The following is a 27061-nucleotide window of genomic DNA, read 5'->3' as shown; positions in this document are numbered from 1 at the left end:
GGATCGACTGAAATACACTGCTGAGGGGAGCAATGGGCAAGTCAGGAGAGGTCTGTGGCACCATGTGGGTCACCTCCCTGGCCAGGGATCCAACTCTGGCTGCAGAGGCTGCAGATTGCTTCATAGTGCTGCGTCTTAACCCCTTGCGCCACTGGGGAAGTGCCACCAGGTAGGCCCAGCATTGATATTTTAGATATTGCCCTGACTTTAGGAAGAAAGACAGTAGAGGAATTGAATTTGACAAGATATTTGAAGTCAAGAATAACTGAGAATAAATTGTACTAGTTTTAGTAAAATACATGAAGACATGAGAGTAAATGGAAACAATTACATTGAGACAATAGTGGTAAAAAATAAAGAGATAAAAGTACATAGAATAACTGAGATTGTGAATATGTAAATAAGTCATTAATGACTAAACTTGCAAGGTTGGTGATGGGTCAGGGTAAGCTCATTGCTGTGATAACCTCAGTTAATCATGATTGAACACAATAATGATGCATTTTATACCCAATCATATCCTAATTTGAGCTTACAGATAAGTGCCCAGTTCTGAACCATTAAGTAACACAAGCACTTATTCTCCTTCATTGTGAATTCCAAAAACCTTGCAGGATCTTCATAGGTTGAGTCTATTTTCTTTCCAACAGGTAAAGTAAGAAAGAAAAACAGAATGGAATAGTTCACAAGACTTTGGGATCAGAGTCAGAAGAATGTGCATATTACTTTCACTCATATTCCACTAGACAGATCTCAGTCACACGATCCATGTAACCTCCGAGAGTCAAGAAATTTAGCCTAGCAGGATGACACTATGGAACAGAAGAAGATGGATATTGGCAAACAATTGGCTTAGTTTATGCTGTAATGATTAGTGCTATGTACCAAAATAATAATAATAATTTAAAAGCAAGTCTGAGGGAAAGAAAAACAAAACAAAACAAAACAAGTTCCAGGTTGGATATGTTGAATTAGTGTTCTATGGATACTTTATGCTGACTGAAATATTCTGCAGGTAGTATTAAGGTTTAGTTTGAATATTAGGGTGGAGTTACAGATTTAGGAATCATTAGTATAAAGGTGGCAGTATAGACAAAGTAATGATTGAGATAAAGATTGGAAGACCATGGACGAAATGTTTTGGGACAACACATTATAAGGAGTTCTAGAGGAAGAGAGTTAAGGAGGGAGATTGAAAAAGGGCAGTTATATATATGAAAAGCAGACAAGAGTAAGAAGAAAAGGAGTTCAAGACCATCATGTACTGCTGGAGAGAGGCTGAATAGAGGAAAGGTGGAGAATTGAAGATTGGCTAAGACAGAAACATTTGAGAATAAGGGGAACAGGAGAGATAAAGGGATAGGAAAATAGGAAAAGGGTGGAATCAATTAGCAATGAATACAAGCATTGAAAAACTGTTTTTCAATTTAATTGAATTAGGCAGTAGATTGTTCATTCTAGATTGTGAAATGAGCAGCAGACTTGATTTTGGATTATATGGTTTCTAATTTAGGTCTGCCTAACTTTGAAACCTTTGGTCAAATATTTAATCTCACTAAGTTTCCCCCATGTGCATATGTAAAATGAAGTAATTGGATTCAATATTCTCTAAGTTTCTTCTCTCTTTATAATTTTGAATAATTTTAATGATTAAGGCAACACAGTGTAATAATGAATAAATGAGCTATCTTTCAGTTTTGTTCCTACAATTCAGCTTTCATCAAGTTGATAAAACTCTTTAACAATAATTTTCTCATCAATAAAATGGGAATAATAATAGCATCTACAAAACACATAGCACAATACCGTGTGTGTGTGTGTGTGTGTGTGTGTAATTTCCAAATGTGAATGCTAGCAAGGTAATAAGAAAAAAGTTAGGCCATTGGCCTCAGGACCATAAGATTTGCTAGACAGAACTTCATGACTCCAGTTTTTTATAGAGAAAACACTTTGTATACTAGGCAGTTTACAAGCCATAGGTTCTAGCTATTTTTTAAATTTCCTTACCTTATTCAATTCAGAAGTGCCATACTTATCTTTTAAAGACCTGATTTGCTTCCTCTCTGTTTGGACTGTTTTGTGTTTTACTAATCTTTAAACTATCAAAAAAAATACCAATGATTTAGTAATTTTTAGGCATAGGTTAGATCATGGAGGATGTGCCAAAACTTCCCTCTAGCTGCCTTCTCCTCAACCAATTTACAACTAAGCTAGTATCATTTGAGTGATTCCTCTGAATTTTGATTTAAAATCTACTTAGGTCCCCCAAGAAGTGAACTCTAGTGCATGTCCTTTCTTGGTAAAATAAATAACCTAGTTTCTTTTGAATTGTGTTCATTTCTTCTATGGTAGACCTGTTGATAAGAAAAACTACATTGACTCAAATAGAATTATATGTATATTGAAATAGAGCACTTACCTAAAATTGGGCGGCCTAGATTTTAGCCTCGGATCATTTTCTAGCCAATCCTGTGTCGCTGTATCATGTGACTTTGGACAAAGCAGTTCCTCTCTCTGGGCCTCCATTTCACCATCTGAAAAATGAGAGGCTTTTAGTAGATGATGGCTGAGATCCCTCCCTGCTCTCAGATGCCTCAGTCCAATGCCCACCCCTCTACTGGTCCTGCCAACATGTTGGTGCTATAAGCTGCTTCAAATATAAAATTGGTTTGTCTATAGCATATGTTCATTTAATAGTTTATGAAAGACCATTTTGTTATACAGCTTTTCCCCCTAATTTTATGAAGTTGATTACTGTAATGTTTTTTAGCCATGTAACTATAAACATTCTCTTGATGTGTCTCAGTAAATTTGCATTTGATATATAAAAAAAAAGTTAGGCCATTGGGCTTGATATTATAAAGAATTCAGAGAAAATTCTTGATATGAAATTTGGGAAGAAGAATCAGCTCATAGTTGAAGAAACAACTAGCAGTTGCTTGATTCTTCCGGATTATATAAAGAGAAAATGTGACTACCTTAGTAAGTTACAAAACAGGGATGGATATTTACATATCTGCTCAAAAAAACCTACAGACTTATAACCTATCAGACTCTGTTCATGGTTGCAGGAAGCAAAAGATAAAGAGATAAATAGCAAAAAGCTGACTTGCATCTCGTTTATATCCCAGATGGCCTTAAAACACTGGCAAATAATCTCGTTCTCTAAATGATTATGTGAACATCTAAAGGTTAAAGACTAAAATATAGAAGGATATACCAGGATATCCCTTTTTCTGTAACCTGAAGTGAGCACCTTTAAAAAGACCTTCAGTAAGCACTTGAAATCTGTTTTTAAGTGCCCCTGGTAGTTTTTCACACACAAAAAGGCACTCTTGTTTATTTGAGTAGCAGAGCCATTGTCTCTCTTAATTCAAGGAAAAAAAGATCCCTTGAAAAAATATATGCACGAGAAGCAAGATAAATCAACATCCTTACTATGGTAGAATTAGTTGGCTATAGACAGTGTTTTATGGGCTGTTTCACTACCACTTTAATTAACTTCAAACAAGGAATACATTCTAGCTTTGCTCTCTTTTTCAAGTATGTGAAGTTGTATTCCACATGTGTGATTATATCATTGAATTCTACCCTATGGGAAACCAAGCTGACATTGCTATGAATCATCCATTGAGTCTATAAGACATTTGAGTTCTTTAAATTATAGAACTTAAATTATAGAGGACAATGTGCAGAAATCCTTGCCTTCCATGTCCTGATTGGCTGCTATCTTCTTTCTCCAAGTCAATAGTATTAACGAGTTCAATTAGGAGAGTTAACATTGAGTACGGGATGGGACTGAGCAGATGGAAGAGATGTAAATTGGACTATGAACATAGTACTTGCAGGGTAAGGAAAAATGTCAGGCTTTTCTGCCCTCCCGCCATCAGGATAGATGATGGATCCTTGTGGTCCTGAATGCATGCCTGATGGCGGGCACCTGGAATAGGGTGTGGGCATAGGTAGATGAGATTCACCTGGGCCAAGACTGTGCTTTTAAGGGCGGCATCACAGGGAAGCCAGTAGAAGCCGAGAGAGAAGCAAGAGAAGCAGAAGCCGAGAGAAGGCCGGAGAGCCCAGAGTGAAGACCTGCTGGGGGCTGGGAGACCTGCCAGCCTACCGGCCCCCCAGCACCCCTGCATGCTGTGTACCTGGTAATCCCAATAAAAACCTGCAAAAACCACTGAGGACTCTGACTCCTCCTTTACCCGGTCTGCTGGATCATAGAAAACCTGCTCTGTGTCCTTCCTGTCTCTACAGTACTACAGCTCCATTCAATATTTCTAAAACTATTAAAAATTTTTCAGAAGAATTTTAAAAGAATTAGAATTCAGTTGTGACTTAATCTTTTTAGGAGTTCTTTTTTTTCCCTTTTTTTAAAGGTGTATGAGATTTATTTAGTCTTCATTTTTCTTTGTGGTATACATATATTCCTATGCTGCTTGTAGAGTTACTACTTATTAAACACTTGCTATGTGCTAGGCAATATGCTAAGTGTTTTATACATATTATTCTTATAATCGCAATCACTCTAAAATTCAATTGGCATTATCACCACTAAATAGGTATAGAAGAGAGGCTAGTATGTAGGAGAACTGGTATTTGAAGACAAACTCATGTCCCAAGATAACACACAAGTCCACACATTCTACAAGTGAACAAGATTAGAATATTTTTAAAAAAGGGGGGGAAAGAGGAATAATTTCAGGGGGACTAAGACAGAATGGGTTAAATCTTATGTTAATTAGTTGAGGTTGTCTTTGGGAATTTCTATAGAATCTATACAGAACTGTGCTTTCTAGGCAACTTGGTTGATGGATAAGAGGTAGGGCTATGACTTGGGCCAAGTTTTGAACTAGAGGCAATTCTTACTTCTCAGCTGTGGCATGGACCAGATGACCTCAGGAGATCTCCTTTATTTCCTGCTCAGTCTGTGGTCTCCCTGTGAAAAGGAGAGAGTGATATTGTAGGGGCCGGACTGGGCACAGGTGCAGGTTTTCTGATCCCATGCAGACCGGGTAAAGGAGGAGTCAGAGTCCTCAGTAGTTTTGCAGGTTTTTTATTTGGGGTTCACCAGGCATATGGCAGGCAGGGGTGCTGGCTGGGGGGCTGGGAGGCTGGCAGGCCTCCCAGCCCCCAGCAAGTCCTCACTCTATCTGGGCTCTCTAGCGTTCGTTCTGCTGCTTCTCGGCTTCGGCTTCGGCTGCGGCTGCTGCTGCTGCTGGTGCTGGTGCTGCTGGCGTCCCCCCGTGACGCCGCCCTTAAAAGCACAGTCTTAGCTCAGCTGAATCCCATCTACCTATGCCCACACCCTATTCCAGGTGCCCACCATCAGGCATGCATTCAGGACAAGGATCCATCATCTATCCTGATGGCGGAAGGGCAGAAAAGCCTGATATTTTCTTTACCCTACAGTCCACCCCCTCAGGGTTTTCTGCCATACAGTCTATACATATATACACAATTTTCTAAGCAAACAAACAATGCAGCCATGGCCCACAAAAGCAAATACATCAAATAACAAAATACAACATAACAAAATACAACAGAACACAAATAAGTCCAGGCAGGGCACCAACCAAGTGCAAAAGACAATTATTGGTACCAGCAGATGAGCCACCAAATCTGCTGCCGAAGGCACTGCTCATACGAGGGAGGGGAAATCACACACGGCATCTGCTATAACACACCAGGAGCCGTCAGGCTTCCTGGCCTTCTCTGGCTGTAGTCTCGGCTACAAGGCACACACAGCATCCACCCCCAGGATGCACTAGCTCTGGGATTGGCAATTTTATTCTGTTGGGGGTAATCGCCAACCCTCAGGGTTTCTGTCTGCAGTCGCTCCAACACTCGGCCTTCATGGCCACCCATGCGACTCACAGACCCCTGCTCTCAAGCCAACCCACTGCACAAGCACATGGGTTGGGGATCCAAACTTTGCATTTGGCTTGGCTCCACCCCAAGCCACATTCCCCACCCGTCCCCCAAGGACGGGCTCCTCAGCTCCTCACCCTCACTCAAGAATGAGCAGGGCATCACCCATAGGTGATTTTACGAGACTCACAGGGCTTCAGCATACCCAGGCTGCTTAACAGCCGCTTTAGGGCTTCTCAACTTAGCATCAGTACCAGCTTTTGCCACCTTAGTTGGCTTTTCTCCTCCACCTGGCCACTGGGCATACACAGGCTGCTTTTGGCCATCTAGGCCCACTGGCCACCCCCAGATTCTCAAAAAATAAACATAACCTGCTAAGGTCCTCCGCCTTCTGGCGGGATTGTCAGTCCAAAATCATCAGTTAATCAGTCTATCAGTCCATTGGCCTCTCCCTGCTTCAGCAATGGCCTGCTGCCTCAGGGGTCATTGGCTGGTCCTTTCCGGTGTCGTTGGCTGGTCCTATCCGGTGTCGTTGGCTGGTCCTTTCCGGTGTCTTTGGCTGGTCCTTTCGGGCGTCTCCTTCACGCCAGGTCTCATCCTGTAGCTCGTGGACGTATCCATCTTCTATACCGCCATGGTGCCTCCAGCGTCGTCACAGGCAAAGTCTGTTCTCCTTAGTCCCTCCAGGTCTTCGGAGGGCTCCAATACCCGTCTGCATGGATCTTGCCGACATACGCCAATTGTAATGGCAGGACTGGGCACAGGTGCAGGTTTTCTGATCCCATGCAGACCGGGTAAAGGAGGAGTCAGAGTCCTCAGTAGTTTTGCAGGTTTTTTATTTGGGGTTCACCAGGCATATGGCAGGCAGGGGTGCTGGCTGGGGGGCTGGGAGGCTGGCAGGCCTCCCAGCCCCCAGCAAGTCCTCACTCTATCTGGGCTCTCTAGCGTTCGTTCTGCTGCTTCTCGGCTTCGGCTTCGGCTGCGGCTGCTGCTGCTGCTGGTGCTGGTGCTGCTGGCGTCCCCCCGTGACGCCGCCCTTAAAAGCACAGTCTTAGCTCAGCTGAATCCCATCTACCTATGCCCACACCCTATTCCAGGTGCCCACCATCAGGCATGCATTCAGGACAAGGATCCATCATCTATCCTGATGGCGGAAGGGCAGAAAAGCCTGATATTTTCTTTACCCTACAGTGATATTGTGGGTTAGATTTGCCTGCAGCTGAAAATTTACCTGGGAAGGAGCTTTCTTTCCAGTACTTAGAAAAGCCAGCTTTTCCTAACTCTGGAAAATTGTGTCACTAGCATAATGCATGAGAGCCTCAGAAATGGTAATGGCTTGCCAATTCCCTGCTGTAAAATCAAAGTCCCTTCACCCTTCCTACTGTCAAGAAAGCTGTTATTAATTCTCATTGTGAATTTCTAAGGTGAAACACAGATGTATACAGCTCAACATTTTTGTGGCTTCAGTAAAGGTCAGTAATTGTCCCATCTGGCAAGGATCACTCACAAAAATAAATTGTTTTGGCTCTTTGTTATTTTCAATGGTTGTTTGTGAGCATAAATTCATCACTGCTCCTTCATTCTCCATGGATACAGGAGACAAACAATTGTCACATGGCCAGGTTACTGTCTCTGGAGATGTTCTCCCCTCTTTAGAGATCCAGCATCTTGGATCTGTAAATATCTTTGTAAATGCCTCTGTAGGCCTGTATATATTATTCTGAATTTGTCACACACAGGAAGGAGAAATGGCAGCTTATTCAGCCCTTATCCTTTCTGACCTTTCGCTGTCATTTCAATGAGTCACCTTCTTCACTCTGGTGAATAGAGAAAGAACTACTAATTGAAATCTGAAGATGGGGTTGGAATTCCAGCTCACCTACAAATTGTTTAGTCTCTGGAGATCATGTGATCCTTGAGCCTTCATTCCCTTGGCTATGAAATCAACATTATAATGCTCATTTTATAGTTTTATTGAGAGGATAAAAGTGAGGTGATGTAAGGAAAGATAATCAGTAGAATACATGAAGCTCTAGTATGGTATTAACAGCATTGTCTTCAGTAGGTGTTGTCAGTACCGCTTTTCTTTGGCTGTGACTGGTTTACCTGGACAGAGATTAGTAGCAGGTCATGGGCCAGAAACTAGGGAGGGGAGAGTCAAGGCTGATCTGCTCATTGCTGCTAAAAACAAACCAGGGCTCAAAACAAGTATTTCCTCAGCTTTTCTATCCTGATGGTCAACCCTTGGTAGTATTGGACATTAATCCCTTTTCCTTCTAAACTTCTAAAGCTGAAATGTTTCGCAACTTATAACTTCTAATGTTCCTTTAAGGTTGTTTATTTAAATATTTTATTTTATTAAAGTACATCAGACTGTAACATATAAGGTTCAGGTGTGCATCATTATACATCAAAATCTATATATACAAAGTTAAATTCACCACCAAAAGTATAGTTTCCATCTTTCATACTTTCTTAAAAAAAAAATTATTTATGCATACAAGAGCTAGGGTGTAAGCCAGAGGTGCTGGGGGTAAGAGGATTCACCAGAGAGAATGGGGAACAGAACAGGCAGACAGACTGAAATACACTGCTAACAGGGAGCAGCGGGTGAGTCAGGAGAGATCTGCTGCGCCATGGGGGTTGCTCCCTGGCCAGGAATTGAACTTGTGCTGCAGTGGCTGCAGATAGCTTTATAAGTTGCATCTTAACCCCTCGTACTACCAGGGAGGCCCCATACTTGACACCTTTTTAATCCAATTTACCCACCACTCTTCCCAAAATCCCTGTTTTGTTCTTAGAGTCTAAGGGTGTGTTTTCTATTTTGTTTTGTCATTAGCTTTGTTTCTCTATATATTACATTGAATGAAATCATGTCTTTCTTTCTCCATCTAACTTATGCATAATAGACTCAAGGTTCATCCATGTTGCTGCACATGGCAGATTTCACCCTTTTGGACAGTTGAATAGCATTCCATTATTCATTTATAGGTCATCTTTAGCCACTCATCTGTCCATGGGCATTTAGGTTGTTTCCATACCTTGGGCATTGTGAATTATGCTGCAATGAACAGGGGAACGCTTATATATTTCTCAACTAAGTTTCTGTTCTTAAGTATCTTTTGGGTTTATTTAAAGCAGAACTAGTGAAAACATTAGGGAAGAACAAAAATTAAATTTTTCTTCTGATGTCATACTTCCTAAGGTAAATTTGGACCCTATGTCAATTTGAGAGATTCTCAGGTATAAGACAGATCAAAGATTATGATTTTCCCATTTCTCCCTTCTTTTATTTCTTTCTCTTTTTATTCTCTTATAAGTTAAGGATATAAGGCACAATTAATTGGAGGAATCCTGTAAATTCTATGTGGATGTAACTGAAGAGATTCTCATTGTAAATCACTCAAAGTTTGGCATACTGCTAGGATGTAACTTTCTATATTACCATTTTATAAAAATGAACAATGATGTAAGAAATTAAAAAATATATTTATTGACATTTTACTTGGCCAAGCCAAGATTTAGTAAGAAATTGAATTATACATATAGGTACAGATCTTGGTTTATGAGTAGCTTATTTTTCAGTGGATTGCTGATATTTCGCTGAAAGGGAGTCAGATATGCTCCCTTAAAACAGGACTGAAATTAATGTCAGAAAATGATTTATATTTACCAACTCAAAGAAGAATGCAGATTATGTATATTCGAATTCATTGTACCAAAGCACTTATCTGGTATGTGAAACTCATATATATATATATTTTTTTTTTAATTTAAAAGATTGTTCCTTCTTCTGCTTTGAAAAAAAGGCTTTTACAAAATAGCCAAACTAACAAAATCCCCACACACATCCCGATTAGTCCACAAGCAGCGGAGAAAGTTTTCTTCTGTCAGTTAGACCATAGAGAACACCTGCTTGATTAGCTGAAGTTAACGCCAAAATAGCTTTGGTTTGATCAATGATGTAATCAATCATGAAAGTTATAATTTTAGCAAGGTTTGGACTGTTCTATTAAATAAAGATGGAACGTGTCTGAAGTTCCAGATTTTCTGAAAATAAACATATTTCTCCAAAACTAGTATTTGCAGAACATCTGCATACATATAATTTTAGATGTGATTTTTAACATGTCCATATGGCAATTACCTTATGTATAAATGATACAGTGGGGAAAAAAGGTGAAGATTTATTCCTCTCTAGTAGTTGGTGGAGGATATTAATTTAGTTTGATTTTATGAATTAAAGAGACAATAGGGAAGATATGTGCTAAAAAAAGATTCAATTAATGTATTTAGCAGGTAATTGTTAAATGTTTCATATACTCATATAAAACTACCGAATGTGGTTTTTAATTTAATATTCTGCCACTAGAAAAAAGGTACAAAACACAACAAAATGAAAATTAAAGAGAAACTGAAGTAAAATGCTTCCAACAATAGGACATTATGATATGAAGACATTAACAAAAGAAGAGATTAGCTGAAGTTAATATAAAGACAAAGAAGAATGCAACTCTTCATGAATATGACAAGGGTAGGATTAGAGGTACAAGAACAATGAAAAATATTCAAGTATTCTACAGAATTTTTTTAAAAAATGAATTTGAAGAAAAAATTAAATATATGCCTATTAGTGATTGCTAATGTAGCAGAAAAGGGATGAAAACCCAAGGGTAATGTTCTCAGAAAAATTCTCAGAAGGACATCCTCTGTCTAGGAGAGGTGATTACTTGCCATCATCATGAGAAATCAGTGGACCCCCATTAAAAAGCTACATTACAGATAAGGTGATAACATAGATAACTTCACTACATGAACATACAGAATTTGCATTTTAATTAGTCAAAAGGCTCAAATACATGGACTGAACAAAAGTTATGAAACCAAATAATTAGAAACTATTTCTGTTTATTATACTGAACTCAAATGTATTTAATTTCAACTGATTTTTAAAATTGAAGTAACAGTATATTATAACCAGTAGTTTCAGTTGCATGATAAAACTTTAAAATGTATATATAGCTATATGTTAAAATTTAATATGTATATTTAACATGTATGTATCTAGACATCTACAAAAGCCCAATTCTATCCTTCACCCAACTATTGTCCCCTAATATCCAATTCACCAGCCCCTTTCCCCCTTCCATTCTGGTAACCATTGATTGGTCTTATAGTCTAAAAGCTGGTTTAGTTTATTCATTTGCTTTCTCTATATACCATATATGAATGAAATCATACAATATTTATTTTTCTCTTTGACTCATCTCACTAAGCATAATATGCCCTATGTCTATCCACATTGTTGCAAATGCAGGATTTCATTTTTTAAAAATTATTATTATAGAATTATTGTTGTCCTGTGTATATAGACCACATCTAATTTTACTGGCAAACCAGAATCTCTCAAATTATACATGTTAACCTAATGGACTGATGTTATATTATATTCTAGAAGTTTTATATGCATTAAACTCACTTAAGTGGCACAATAACATAGGAAAGATAAGTTATTTTCTTTCATTATGGATGAGAAGTAGAGGTCCAGAGAAAATTAAAACTTGCCTCACTTGCTTCTAAACTTCTAAACTTGCATGGTTAGAAAGTGTTAACACTAAAATTCAAACTCAGATACATTTGTAACAACCATGCTCTATATTGATGACTTGTAGTTTTCTGTTAAACTATAGCTCAAAAAGAAATTTTAAATATTTTATATGATTTTTTGTTCTTATAGTTTCTGAGGACAAAGCAAAGATGGCCAAATTTTATCTCCTAATGGTTAGAAACAACAAACTTAACTCAAATGGGCCATTCTCTTCTCTCCACCCCTAAGGGAGAAACTCGGACTTCAGACTATTTTTCCTATATGGGTTATTTTGGAAAACAAAACAAAAAAAAAGAGAATAAATGTCAAGCAAACATTTCAAGCATTTTTATTAAGAAAACACATTTTAGGATGTCAAATAAGGATTGCAGGGCCTCCCCTGGTGGCGCAGCGGTTGAGCGCTGGGCTGCAAGGCTGCCTGCAGCCTCTGCAGCACTGGTTCGTTCCCCTGCCTCTGGCGAGGGTCTCACAAAAAACAAACAAACAAAAAAACAAATAAAAACAAATAAGGATTGCATTCTCTATTATTCTGAAAAAAGATACTTAATAACCTATATTAATAAATAATTTTATTTTTTATTTTTTAAATTTTATTTATTTTTTATATTTATATAGAGGAACTGGGAGACAGACCAGAGGTGAGGGGGTAAGAGACAGAGTGGGGAGCAGAACAGGCAGGTTTACTGAAATACACTGCTAAGGGGAGCAGCAGGCCAGACAGGAGAGGTCTGCTGTGCCATGTAGATTACTCTATAGCCAGGGATTGAACTCAGGCTGTTGCAGTGGTAGCACTGAGACTTAACCCCTAGGCCACTAGGGAGGCTTTAATAAAGAACTTATAAATATATGACATATAACATAGTGACAAGTGTTATATATATTTTTTTGTAACCCCAAATTAGGAAATATTTTCCTTTTTAAGAGCATTGATTATTAATAATAACCAAATTAGGGGGCTCCCCTGGTGGCGCAGGCAGTTGAGCGCCGCACTGTGAAGCTGTCTGCAGCCTCTGCAGTGCCAGTTTGATCCCAGCCAGCTGGCAAGGGTCCCACATGGCAGACCTCTCCTGTTATGCCCACTGCTCCCTCAGTAGTGTATTTCTTCAGTCTGTCTGTTCTGTTCCCTGCTCTGTCTTTGGTGAATTCTCTCACCCTCCCATGCATCTGGCCTGTACCCCAGTTCTTATATAAATAAATTAATTAATTAAAAAAAATGACCAAATTAACTTTTGGTTGGTTTATTGATAAAAAATTTAGTGTTAAGAGGGGAATGGAAAACAAAACCAAATTTTTACTTCCCTTCATATAAATTTGGAACTTTTTCCTTAGTGGAATTAAACATGTATTTGTCAAAGTTCTCCAGAGAAATAGAACCAATAGATGCTACCACTGTATGTCCATATCTCCTTTTGGTTCTGCATATCTGTATCCATAGCTCTATGCAACCCTATATCTGTATCTGCTCACTTTGCAGAGGTTGTCAAATACTCACATTGTGCGGGGGAATCCACATTACTCAAAGTCTGCTGATTTAAAAGTCAATCTCTGAGCATGATCCCTTCCAGCTCCATCCATGTTGCTGCAAATTTCATGTGTTTATCTTTTTTGAATGCTGAGTAATATTCCATGTTGTATATGTACATGCTCAGCGAAATAAGCCAGAAAGAAAAAGAAAAATACCGGATGGTCTCACTTATAGCAGGAATCTAGAAAACTTAAATAAGGGGCCAGGAAAAAGAATAACTATAAGAGAGAAAATATCAAAATCAACAAACAACTATGAACCAGAGACACTCTATGGAGGGTGGGGGGACAGGGAAAGGAGGGCTTGGGGTCAAAATAAGGGGGTTGTAGTTGTATGGGGAATATAAAAACATAAAAATTGTGGGGAATATAAAGAATAACTATAAGAGAGAAAATATCAAAATCAACAAACAACTATGAACCAGAGACACTCAATAGGGGGTGGGGGGGGGAAAGGAGGGATTGGGGTCAAAATAAGGGGGTTGTAATTGTATGGGGAATATAAAAATAAAATTTAAATTAAAAAAGTCAATCTCATCTTAAAAATACCTCCATTGTAACACCTTAACTAGTGTTTGACCAAATATCTGGGTACTATGGTCTAATCAAGTTGATACATAAAATTAACCATTATAGAATGAAAACATTTCTTTGAAGCATTTTTTTTCTGACAAAGAAATGCTGACTGACCCTTTGTAACTAAATCCAGAGCCAGTAATGAATATTTAAGATGTTATAACTTATTTCACAATATATTTCTATTACATCAAGAAACATACATCTGTCAGTTACACAGTACATTTGGGATGGCTGGAGAGATTTTGTTACTGCAAGTAGAACAGCAGTTCGTTGTTACAATTAACTATATTCTAGTCAGCTTTGAGGTCTGTATGTATGACTGAGATAACTTTATAATAAATATTTCAGGGTCACTGTAAAAACAGAACCTGGAAGAGGTCCAAGATAGATTCACCATATTCTGACCATCATTGTAGGGTGGCAAGTGTAATTAGGAGGGAGAGGTATAAAGCTCTTCATGTTGAGGAACCCCTTTTATTGCTTATGGTGTTTTAGAAGTTAATATCCAACCTGAAATCTTTTATTATTTTTATGTGACTTTCAAAAGCTGCATTTCTGTGGAGCTGCAGGGCTTTTGAAAATGAATTCAGCTGACACATTGAATTGGGATGTATCAAGACGGATGGCAGATTCATATGCCAGTGTATCACATGACTTGCATCAATTTAGTGTGTCAGCTAAAAAAAGTTTAAGGAGAGGGAAAAAATCAGTTACAGAATTTCATCTCTGGTAAAAGCAGGTTTAGGGAACCCGTAGTTATTAAAGGAAGTTTATATTGTGAATTGTCATATAGGTTTTAAAGGGTGTAAATATGGTGATACTTCTGTTTAAATATGGATGTCAACACAATCAGTAACTGGGACTTTAGACAGCCATGGTGGAGTCTAAATGAAAAAATAAGGAAGCATAAATGGAATGTGATAGACATAAAGGGGAAGTGAGGATTGTTCATAGTTTAAGTTAAGGATATCTGGTGATATTAAAGAAACAAAATAGCATCGACCTTGTATGGTGGATATTCAGTTCAATCAATAGAAAGTACATCACATGGCTTTTTCTAATAATACTTAGGTAATAGGTTTGAAATTAACTAATATATATATTTATGGGGTGAAGGAATATCTACTTATTGCCTAATGTGTACTAGACAATATTTTAAAATTCAATCTAGAATGTAATCAATAAATAAAACAGACAACCTTGGAGGTTGTACTTTTATAGGGTTAGATTAAAAAATGAGCTATACATACAATGAATAACTATTGTGTTTTGTGTGCTAGAAGATGGCTAATGCTATGAAATAATGAAAAAAAAAACATTAGGATTGCAGAGAGTAGGGGTGACTCATTAAAAATCTAACATTTGAAAAAGGACTTGAAGTAGGTACAGTAGTATACTACTGTCCAACTGAAATATCAGAGAAATATCAAAACTGAAGCCCAATGAGGGAAGGGGAATAGTGTAAGGAGTTGAGGTCAGTGGAAATCAGGTAAGTATGATCCTGAAAATCAACACACTGGCTTACTCTGAGTTATGATGTTGAGAAGGGAAATTAAATAATGTGACTTATGCTTTAAAAAATGACTGTATCTGCTTTGCTGAAAACTTATGGTAGAGAATAAAAGTAAAATTGGGGAGACTTTGCAGGTAACTGTAGAAACCCAGCAGAAAGATGATTGTGATTAATACCAGAATGAAAACAGAGTGGGACATGAAAAATTGGTTGGAAAAGGGATATATATATTCTGAAGGTAGGACCAATAGGATTTTTTGGTACCCTGGATATGTAGAATAAGAAAATGTCAAAAGTCGAAGATGACTCAAATAATTTTGCTTTGCGCACTAAAAGAAGAAAACTGTCGTTGGTTTAGATGGGTTGGTCCAAGAAGGAAGAAAGGAGATTTGGCAAAAATGAGCAGAAGTTCAGTCCTTAACAGTTGATGTAGAATATATATTAAAAAGCCAAGAGAGATGCTGAATAGGTATTTTTGGCCACCGTGTTTGGGATTTAGGATTGACATCTTAACTTGAGAGCACCATATGAATGGAACCATAGACAGCTGACAATAATTGAAGATTTGCAAAACGTAGATGAAATTGCAGGACATTAGGTTAAGTGAAAAAAGTCATAGGGAGAAAGGCAAATACTGGATTATTCACTTATGTGTGGAATATAAAGAAACAAAACAAAGAAAGAGTAAAAAATAAATCAAAACAAGCCCTAGAAATATGAATACAGGGTTGAAGCTACTAGAGAAGAAGGGTAGGGTTAGGTAGCAAGAGAGCACAGTGCTCTATGATGAAGTATTATGGGTGCTTTGGCGGTGGGCATGGTGTGATAGCACATATCAAGATGTATGAACTGGGCCTACCTGGTGGCACAAGGGGTTAAGTTGCAACTATGATGCTATCTGCAGCCATTGCAACACCAGTTTGATCCCAGGCTGGCCAGGGAGCTACCCACATGGCACAGCAGATCTCTCCTGACTTGCCTGCTACTCCCCTCAGCAGTGTACTTCAGTCACTTTGCCTGTTCTGTTCCCCACTCTGTCTCTGGTGAATCTTCTCACCCCCTGTACCTGTGGCCTGTACCCAGCTCTTGTCTGCATAAATAAATAAATCTTTAAAAAAAGAGGTATGAACATATATCCCAATTCATAAACAGTACTGTAAACCAATGTTACCTAAAAAAAGTTACAAAAAGCAGTACAAATGGAATTTTTAACAAAACTGATTAAATATCAGGTATTAAAGTTCTCTATCATGTGTATTTGTACAAATATACATATAAATGTATATAGTGCAATCCTATATATCCTTCACCAAGTTTCCTTTAATGGCAACATTTTTTGTAACTAGTAAAATGTCAAAACCTTGAATTTCACATTAGCCTGATACTTATAACTAAATGCTTTATTCATATTAAAAATCTTACATGTATGTGCATTTTTATATTTTATTTTATATATTTTTACATCATTTTTCATTTTTGCACAATGTATGCATTTTCATCTTGGTTATACATGTGTTTTGTATGTGTCTATTTCTGTACAATTTAATTCCATGTGTAGATGCATGTACTGCATCTACAATCAGGATACAGAACTGGTCTGTAGACCAGTGTAGATGCATGTACTGCCTTCACAATCAGGATACAGAACTGGTCAATCATCAGAAAGGGACTCCCTATGATATTCTTTTATAGTCACGCACCTCTTACCATTCACAATAGCAATTAATCTGTTCCCCAGCTCTGTAATTTTGCCATTTTGATTTTTAAAAATAGTTATATACCAAACAATTGATATATTTAAAATGAATAAGAGGGGTCAAAAAGGGGGAGGAAAGAACACAAGACATTATGGTGACAGTTCACAGGTGATCTGGGGGTGGGAATTTTATGGGCATTATACCTGAGGGGAGAAATCAAATATTATACAAAAATGAACAAGAATATAAACATAAAATAACATAAATTAGCCAAACTATTTTAAGACTAGAGTTCAGTGGTATTAATTTCAATGTTGTACAACCATTGCTGCTACTGATTTTCAAAATATTTTCATCACCCCAAAAGAGAAAATCTGTACCCATCAACATCTAATTCACTTTCTTGTTTCCTAAGAATCTGCCTATTCTAGGTACCTCATATAAGGGACATCATCGAATCCTATTTTTCTTTCAATTAGCCTAATGTTTTTATGGTTCCTATATGTTGTAGCATTAATTAGGACCTTATCACATTTTATGATCAAATAAGAGTACACTGAATACATACACCCCCTTTTGTTTAATAATGTTTAATGACCTTATACAGTGTGTAACCTTCTGAAATGTTGTATAAAAATATACATATACATGTATATAATGTCTTATGTTTATATATAGATATCTATATCCATAGTTACATCTTTGAGATTGTTTTTTCTATTCTCCAAGAAGAGCTCCTGGATTAATTTATTAATTCTACCAATTGTATCCATTCTTATTTCGACACTCAATCTTTTTTTTAATCTTTTAATTTGAGACCATAATTTTTTTTTCTTTCTAAACAAAGTTCTAGTTACATCCTATAAGATCTGATGTGTAATATATTATTATTTCTGGATGTTCTGTAAATTCTATTTTTATTTTTCTCTTTAACACAAAACTATTTTTAAAGGGAAAAGTGATAGTGTTTCTGTTTCCCCATATGAATGTCTAATTATATTGCAATATACTCAGAGACTACAGTTGCGACTTCTTCTATTCTGGATCTAGTATTAAAGTTTTCTTTATGGCGTATTATAGGCTCAATTTTTTTGAAGGTTTCATTAATACTTCAAGGGAAAATAAATCCTTCATTTTCATGACAGAATTCGATCTGTACCCACTACATATGACATTTAATTATTGATGTTATTTTGAGCTTTCTAAATTCTTTATTTCTTTTTCTGCCAAATTTATCATTCATGGAGAAAACAAAACAATTATTTTTCTACCACTATTTCTGTCCATTTTACCTTGCTTTACTGTCTTCTATCTTTGAATCAGTCTTTGATGAGTCTCATGTCAGCTGCCCTTCGCCTCTCCTACCCCTCCATCACAGCAGTGTCAGAGTATTTCCCTGACTTTACTTGGGTGTGTTGCAATACTGGTCATTTTGTGACAATGCTCCTGGGCAGAGTTTGCTTATTATTTTGCATATCCAGATCCTCTTTTATTCCTAGAAATTTTTCTTAAATTATAAGTATTTTTTATGTATCAGTATTATAGTGTTTTTGGGGAGAACAACATTTACATTTATATTGTTATTGCATAGTGCATTTCCCACTCAGTGGTTTGTAGAAATTATTTGAGTCAACTGATATATATCGGTATATATATATATATATATATATATCTCAATATATTTTGTGATACTGATATATCATAATTTATTCAGAAATTCCTTTATACATAGGTTTCACTTAATTTTCTGTTCTTTAATGACTAACTTTAGAAAAAGTTAAGACTTTTTGGCATATTTTACATACAATGAATTTAACATTTTTAGATATTTAGTTCTACGAACTTTTGACATATGCATAATTGTGAAATTACCACTATGATCAAAATGTGGAATATTTCCACCACCATTAAATGCTCTATCACACCCAGATAATTATCTCCCCAACCTTCAGCAACCCTTCATCTATTTTCTCTGTTATAATAACTGCCTTTTATGGACTGTCATATAAATGGATTGACACATATTGCATTATTTTGAGTGTGGTCTCTTTCTCTTAGATGGTTATGACTTGTGCAATTAAGAATAAAGTTTTTATAAGCATTCATGCAGACAATTTGTGTGAACATATATTTTAAATTCTCTTGGATAATACCTAGTACTGATATTTTTGGGTAGTTGTGATAAGAACACGTTTAATCTTAAAAGAAATTTCCAAATTGTTTTTCAATGTTGTACCATTTTACAATCCTACTGGCAAAAGATGGATGCTTTTGTGTCTGTGTATCTTCACCAGCATTCAGTATTGTTAGCCTTATTATTTTTCTTAACTTTTAGCCATTCTAAATGTATAGTGGCAACTCATTACAGTTTTAACTAATATTGCCCTAATGGCTAATTATTAACATATGAACGAACTACCTTTTTATATTCTGTGAGATCTGTATTTGGCAAGATATTTGTCCGTATACTTTGCCTTTAAAAAAAAATGGGTTGCAAACCTAGTATACCTAACACCTAATTTTCGAGGGAAGGTTGTTGAAAAACGCTCATGGAGTTCAGACCCCAGCGGGAAAGAGTTACTAAAAGACTAGACTTAACAATAGGGCTAAACAATGTTTCCCCTGCTCTGATATCTTACCACCACATTACTAAATGTCTATCTGCAACATTTTCTTCCATTCATTACATCATGACTGGATATCATGAAAAACTTCACACAACACACTACAAGACAAAACCACCATTTGAATAGACAGAGCAAGCATCAGAACCATTGTCAGATATGGCAGTGTCATTGGAACTGTCATAACAGGAATTTAAAATAACTGTGATTAATATGCTAAGGGCACTCATGGATAAAGTAGACAGCATGCAAGAACAGATGGTTAATATAAGTAGAGACAGAACTTATATGGAAAAAAAAACCAAAAAGAAACATTGTATATCAAAAGTACTGTAACATAACTGAAGAATGCCTCTGATGGGCATATTAGCAATCTGGACATAGCTGGGGAAAGAATCTTTTAACTTGAGGATACCGCAATAGAAACTTCGAAAACTGAAAAAAAAAAAAAAAAAAAAAAAAGAACAGACTATCTAAGAACTGTGGAACAGCTGCAAAAGACATAAATTTGTGCATAATGGAAATATCAGGAGGAAAAGAAAGAGAAGAGTAATAAATATTTGAAAAACAGAATAATGGACAGTTTCCCCAAATAAATGTCAGACACTAAATGACAGATCCAGGAAACTCAGAGATCATCAAACAGGGTGAATGCCCAAAATACCTATATGTAAGCGTAGCATATTCTGAATACAGAAAATCAATGATAATAAGTCAGAGGAAAATAATAGAAGTCCTAGGGACATAACACCTCGCTTAAAAAGGAGCAAATACAAAAATTACATCCAACTTCTACTCAGAAACTCTTTAAATAAGAAGGGAGTGGATTGAAATATTTAAAGCATTATGAAACACCTCCCTCCACTCTACAAGAATATAATATCCTGGAAAATTATCCTTGAAAATGATGGAGAAGTACAGAATATATGTGATAAAAAAAACTAATTTGTTGCCAGTAAACTTGCCTGATAATAAATATTAAGAAGTATTTTAGAGGGAAGGAAACTAAGAAACTTGCAACAAAGAATGAAAGAATATAAGAAGGGATAAGTGAAGGTAAAATAAATATGATTAGTGTTCATATTCTTAATTGGTATCAGATACCACTTTATTCAAAATAATAATAGCTACAACATAATTGATCATGTATATGTGTACATAAAGAGTAAAATAAGTCATATAAGGACACTGCAGGAAAAGAAAATTATAAATAAATATCCCTATAAATATAGGTGCAAACATATCCAACCAAGTACTAGTTACCAAATTCAACAGCACTAAAAAAGATCATACACAATCATCCAGTGGGATTTTTCCCTGGGAAACAAGGATGGTTCAACATATGCAACTCAATATATCAGATGCCATGTTAATATATTGCATGAAAGACAAATGATCATTTTATTGCATGTAGAAAAGACATTTGACAAAATAAAACATTCTTTCATGAAAATTCACTAAACAAATTGGGTAAAGAAGGAACATAATGCAGCACAAAATCATAATTATATAAGGTGAAGGATTTGTTAACTAGTCTTACTGTGGTGAAAATTTCACAATACATATGTGTCAAAATCATTATCTGAAATTTATACAATGCCATATGTTAATTATAGCTCAATAAAGCTGGGAAAAAATAGAAAGTGAAAAGACCTAAATATTGGGAGAGAACATTTGCAAATCATCTTTCTAATACGAGAATTGTACATAGAATCTATAAAATAAACTTACAACTCAATAATAAAAAGATAAAAAAACAATTAAAAATGGACGATTTATACAGACCTTTTTTCCTAATAAATACATGTAAATAAACAATAAACATGCAAAAATATTCAACATAATTAGGGAAATGCAAATCAAAACCACAATGTGATATAATTCTCAACTAGAACGGATATAATCTAAGAGATAAAATGTGGTATATTATCCAATCATAAATACTAATGAAGTGCTGGTACATGTTATAACTTAGATGCTGGTACATGCTATAACTTAGATGAACCTGAAAATATGCTATGTGAAAGAAGACAGTAACAAAGGCCACAAATATTATGATTCTACTTAGAGAGAGGCAGAAAGTAGATAAGTGTTTGTGAAGACCTGAAGATTGGGGGAATGGGAGGATTGGAAGTAATATCTAAAGGATACAGTGTCTTTCTGGGGTAATTAAAATGTTCTAATATTGATAGTGGTGATGGCCACACAACTCTGCATATGTACTAAAAGTCTTGAATTGTATACTTCAAAGTGATGAATTGTATGTCCTGAGCTATATATCAATAAAGAGCTATATATCAATAAAACTGCTATGAAAAACATCAGGTGTTAACCTGTTACCTTGCATTAGTGAGGACCCTACCACGTGTTAGGGCTGCTCTTAGTTCTTGCTCCAGCCCTTCACTCTGGTCACTCAGGTGCTGAGGATAGTCATGTCCACACTGCACCCCAACCCCACTGCTCAACTAAGTTCACTTCACTAGGTACTGGCCAGACTGTTGGCAGTGATTCTTGTCCAACTTCTGTCACAGGCACAGTCCCTGTGCCTTGGCCTCAAAGGCAGCACTTTCTCAGCAGTCTGGTCTCTCCTCTCATTACCCAAGCCTTCCTTGTATCTGGAAAATCTTGTGAAAAAGAGATTTTTGGAAATTGTGCTCAGTGGTCATTAACCTCTACTGGCACTGATAAGGGCCTGGGACACAATAATTTTTGCCTTTCCACCAACAGCATAGTTTTCTTTGGTTTTTCCCTTCTATACTTCCACCTGTCACCCTGAGTCTTTATGTAGACCCTGCAGGTATAATATGTTAGCTTCCTCAGAAGGCTTTAGCTTTAAGGGAGAAAAATGTCAAAGGGGTTTAGGGATGATGAGGCTCTGGGCTGTCCTACAGAATGGTACCTAATCCCTCCTGCATAATTTCACTAAAAAAGCAGGTGTGTGTGTGTGTGTGGGGTGTGTTACCAATATTTCTGTCCTGTTACCAATATTTCTTATGAGTATCTGATGAGGTACCATGAAAATGAACATCTAAATGAACCCATCAATGCAGACAGATCCAAGAAAGTTATGATTTTTTAGCTGACCTGGAATCTTCTCATAATTAGTGTAGGATCCATGTGTTTGTTTTTTTTTTCTTTCTACTCCCTAATGGAAGAGAGAATTATTTGCACTTTTGCCATGACAAATAATTCTGCAGTAATCGTCTATATATATATACATTTAGAGGCACTGTGGTTTTCTTCTAATAGGAAATGCAGTCAAAAGCAGAAATTCAGTGTTAAATGGTATAATATGTTTACTTTTAATTGTTCTTGACAGTGTAATTTCCATATTCTATAAATGCAGTAACCATTTACATTTCCATCTCTTATATCTGCCAACAATAAATATTCTTCTAAAAATATCTATAGTCATAATAGCATGAAATTATATTTTATGATCATGTTAGGATAGATTTATGAAATTAATATTATTTTGTCACTAGAATTTTCTATTTTGTGAATTGTTTTTTTCCCATTTTTACCAGTTTTTCTATAGGGGTTGCATTTTTTCTTGTATTTTTAAAGAATTCCTGTGTGTTACAAATATAAGCATTTGGTGTATCATCTGATATATTTTTTCAAAGCCAATCATTCAACTGTTGACTCTTTAATTCATATTTTGGCATGTGAGAGTTTACTTATATATATATTATAACATTCATTTATAATAGGATTGAGTTTCTAACCTTACTTAAAAATTTATCCTCTTTAGATTTAAACATGTAATCTACATTTTCTTCTATGGTATTTATTGTTTCTCCAAAAAAATTCAAATGTGTAATCCATTTGTAATTTATTTTTGTATATGGTATAAGAAAGTAATGTAACTATTTTCTCATTGATGCATACCTGTTTTTCATAGCTTTTATTCTTTTTAAATTAATTTTTACATTAATTTGTCATTTTCTATATCTGTATAACTTGGGGGAGAATACATTTTTACTTTTCCATATGTGCACATCCCATGTTTCCTTTTAAAAAGCAAATCAATCTTTCCCATTGAACTAACATGCCTCTTTATCACTTATTAAATTACTATATTTCGATGGATCTATTTTGGGGCTTTCTATTTGGCTTCAATTATCTCCCAACCTATTCTAGTGCATTATCATACTGCTTATATGACAGAAGATTTTTTATATTCTGGTTTCTGGTAAGGCAAATTCCAGTACTGCCTTTATTCCTGTTCCTTTGTTTCATGATTTTCTTGGTTATTCTCAAGCATTTATTACCAAATGGAAACTTTAAGGAAATTTTAGACAGTATCAGATCAGATTATTTTAATTTTCTGAATGTTGGTGATTTTTCTATCCTGACCAAGAATTTGCCATTTATAAATATCAAAAGATACATCATATAAAAGAAAAAAAGCAAAAGGTCAGAATATTGATGATGACTGCTCTGCTGTAGACTCTGGATGATATTAAAGCTAGATTAGGAAGTCATGTTGTGGGAAGCAAGCTTTGAGGAGGAAGAAGAGAAAAATAGGATGTGTTCTTAAAGGAGCACAAATTATAACAGCACAGAACTGCACCCTTGGTGGCAAATAACATCAGACTCAGATCCCATGGAACATTTCTGTAACATGAAAGGAGAAATGAGAATCATAATTTTTCTTTTACAAGGGGATTGTAGGAATTGTAGTCTGATAGTCCACTTTGACGTGAATACCTTTGACTTGATTTTTAGTTCCCTAGTTATGTTTCAAGAAACAGTGTTATTTCTCTTTATACATAAAGGTGTTCTGTGCTCAGATGGGTTTGGGAGATATAATTCATTTTGTTAAAAGCTGAAGAAAATGTATAGTTAGCTTTGTTTCTTTCAACATGTCTCAAATATACTTAATTTTTTCTGAGACATATCTTGAAATTTTAATGGAACTCACAGAAGATACTTTGGAAAATGCTGGTCCTGGGAAAGGTAAAATGAAGCCTGTCAGGTCAAATGAGCGCACTAGGCAATCAAGAAGGCAGGGAAGTTAGTCGAGTCAAATGATGTTTACTTAAATTACTTGTTGCTAAAGTAGAAAAAAAATTAAATCTCAGAAACATGCATTCTTTCTGAAGTCTTGCTAGATATATGTACTTGTGTGCAGATTATGCCTTGATTCTGGAAAGGAGACAAACATGTAAGGGGAAGAGTTAATATTCTCAGTACCCTTCCTAATAATGTCCTTATTAAGTCACCATTCATTTTTATTTCTGTCTTGCATATTATTTTCCTTTTGAGGCTGACAGTTGGTGTTTGGATCACTTAAAAACAAATCTCTCCCATGCTTTTCCCTCTTGTCAAGTCTTATTCTTCTCTGGAAAGATGCTCAACATTATCTGAAAAAGAAAATGTTCTGTGTGTCTCATTTTCCTGAGGCAATTACTAGTTAACTATCTCTGCCTTCATCAGAATTAGGAATACACATTGAAGTAAAAACACTGTAAGTACTTGGATTCATCTTATAGACTATCACCATTTCCGGCTATGGATAGCTGTTCTTCTGAGGAAGTCACAGCATTTAGGCAACTATTTTACACTCATATTTACCAAAAAATATGGGTTTAGTTTATATTTACAAATACTACACGCGTGTGTGTGTGCACATACATGCAAGCACATGGGAGAGACTAAACTGATTACTTAATATTTATTCTAGTTTAAGTTTCTGGGAGCTGAGACCAGGAAGGTTTTAAGTGTAACAGAACAGAGTGTGGTGGCACACTGCATGGAGAGGTAGGAACCTGTTGTACATCTGGCTGTGCTGCTAACAGAGCTATGCCACTGAATTTCTGAAGTCATTTCCCACTTCCAAGCTTTTCATCCTCCCAGAGAGAAAAGGGTATTTTATCAAGACCAGGCAATAGCCTGTCCATATAAAAACATCAGGCATGGCTGAATGAGGACTGTGACTCTGGAATTCTGCTCCTGGTATGCAAAGTTCCATCAAACCCCTCTGTTTTGAGTTTCTTTCCTGTGACTTGTATTAGAAAATCTTACTGTTTTTATGTTTTTGAATTCAGATGGCATGAATAGTAAGCTAGTGACTAGAAACTTTTTGTAGCATCCGGGAAGCCTGCACTGCCAATGTCCGGGAGGCTTGAGCACCTTCTGCCTGACCAGATGGTAGGCAGACACAACATCTTGAAAAGTTGAAGAAAGCCAAAGTGAAAATTGTTCCTGGGAGGGAGTTTCAGAAAGTGCTGGGCCATTCACTACATTCACTACACCAGTTTATGCCGAATTCTACTCTCACTCTTGCTCTTCATTGCCTAGAATGCTATTTTCTATTCCCTCCTTTTAAGTCATTTGTAGCATTTGCCACAAAATGTAATTTCTGGTTTATTTTCTCTCTCACTCTAGCAAAATCTACATGCCTGAATGCACACACTACTGACATGGTATCCACTGTCACTCTAGTTATTTTTTGACTATAGAAAAGGTGCCATATTTTGGTGGTGTTTTAAGATTTTTTTTTTCCTTTTCCTTCAATGTGTTTAGGCAAGGATTGATTTGGGTTTATTCCTTTGAGGTTGTACTCAGCTTCCTTTGTCTGTAGGTCTATACCTCTTGCCAACTTAGAACATTTTATACACTATTTTCTTGAGCTATTTGCTATTTTTTTCTATTTTTAATTATATAATGCATTTATTTATATATATTTTACATCACTGTTCATTTTTTTTTTACAATGTTTGCTTTCTTTTCTGAGGTGTAGTACCCATAGAATTTCGACCACCAGTTCACCTGTGCACCATCACCCTAGTCCCTCATTTTGATCTTTTTCAAGCCTACCTTCCTTCTCATAGCCACCCGGTACTCAAAAAGCATGGATGTTAATTCAGATGATTCAATTCTTTACTTAATTAATTTAAATATTCAAGTAACTTTGTTGTATGTCTTATGTCTGTCAGTTTGTTTTTATTCATTTATTTTCTATCAATTGTCTCACAGATTGGATAACTCCAGTTCATTGGTCTTGTCTCTTACACTACTTTTGTTGTTAAGCCCATTCATCTATATTTTGGTTACTCTATTTTTTTTCTTTTCTAATACTCTTTCTGCTTTTTCTTTATGTTTTCTATTTCTTTACCAATGACTTTCATATCCATTTTTTTTCAGCAATTTTTAGAATTGTGTACCAAAGAATTTTTGTGGGAGCTTTTTAAAACTTTTGTCAGATAATTCTCTGACACATCTGTTCATATATATAGCATTTTTAGTATATATAGTATTTTTCATTTTAGTATTTTTAGTATATATAGTATTTTTTTATTCTGCTTGAACCTTGTGATTTTTGGTGTGATGAATGATTTCCCCTTTGATCTGGGGCACTTTCATATTATATTACAAGATTCTAGTTTTTATTTAGACCTTCTATTTAAACTGACTTTGACATTGCATTTGCAGGGGAAAGTAAAAACTGCCTTATTAGAATAGGTGGGGTTAGAAGCCCATGGATGCCACTCACCACCACTGATAGCTGAGGATGGGAACACCTTCTTATGGGCAATGGTGGAAGACCTGACACTTCACAAGGCTGCCTCAGACACTGCCCCAGCAGACAGGGATTGCTAGTGCTGGATGGGTACTGACCTGCAGGTTCCCCATG

At 36.1% G+C, this 27061-nt stretch overlaps 1 protein-coding gene across 2 annotated transcripts in view; it reads right to left on the bottom strand.

Moving 5' to 3' along the window:
• UNC5D (unc-5 netrin receptor D) overlaps positions 1 to 27061 on the bottom strand; it is a 726786-nt gene that overhangs the window by 577336 nt on the left and 122389 nt on the right. For both annotated transcript variants that reach the window (XM_054700868.1, XM_054700869.1), the window contains exons 3-4: positions 4873 to 4942; positions 2420 to 2534 (exon numbers count right to left, since the gene is read on the bottom strand). The gene's annotated coding sequence lies outside the window, so the exon portion shown is untranslated. The remainder of the gene's footprint in view (positions 1 to 2419; positions 2535 to 4872; positions 4943 to 27061) is intronic.

The sequence above is a fragment of the Talpa occidentalis genome, unplaced genomic scaffold (genome assembly GCF_014898055.3).
Source record: "Talpa occidentalis isolate TD23 unplaced genomic scaffold, MPIMG_talOcc4v2.1 talOcc4.4, whole genome shotgun sequence".
NCBI classification, from domain to species: Eukaryota; Metazoa; Chordata; class Mammalia; order Eulipotyphla; family Talpidae; genus Talpa; species Talpa occidentalis.
The sequence above is the reverse complement of the archived record's forward strand: the minus strand, read 5'-3'. Positions and strand labels throughout refer to the sequence as shown.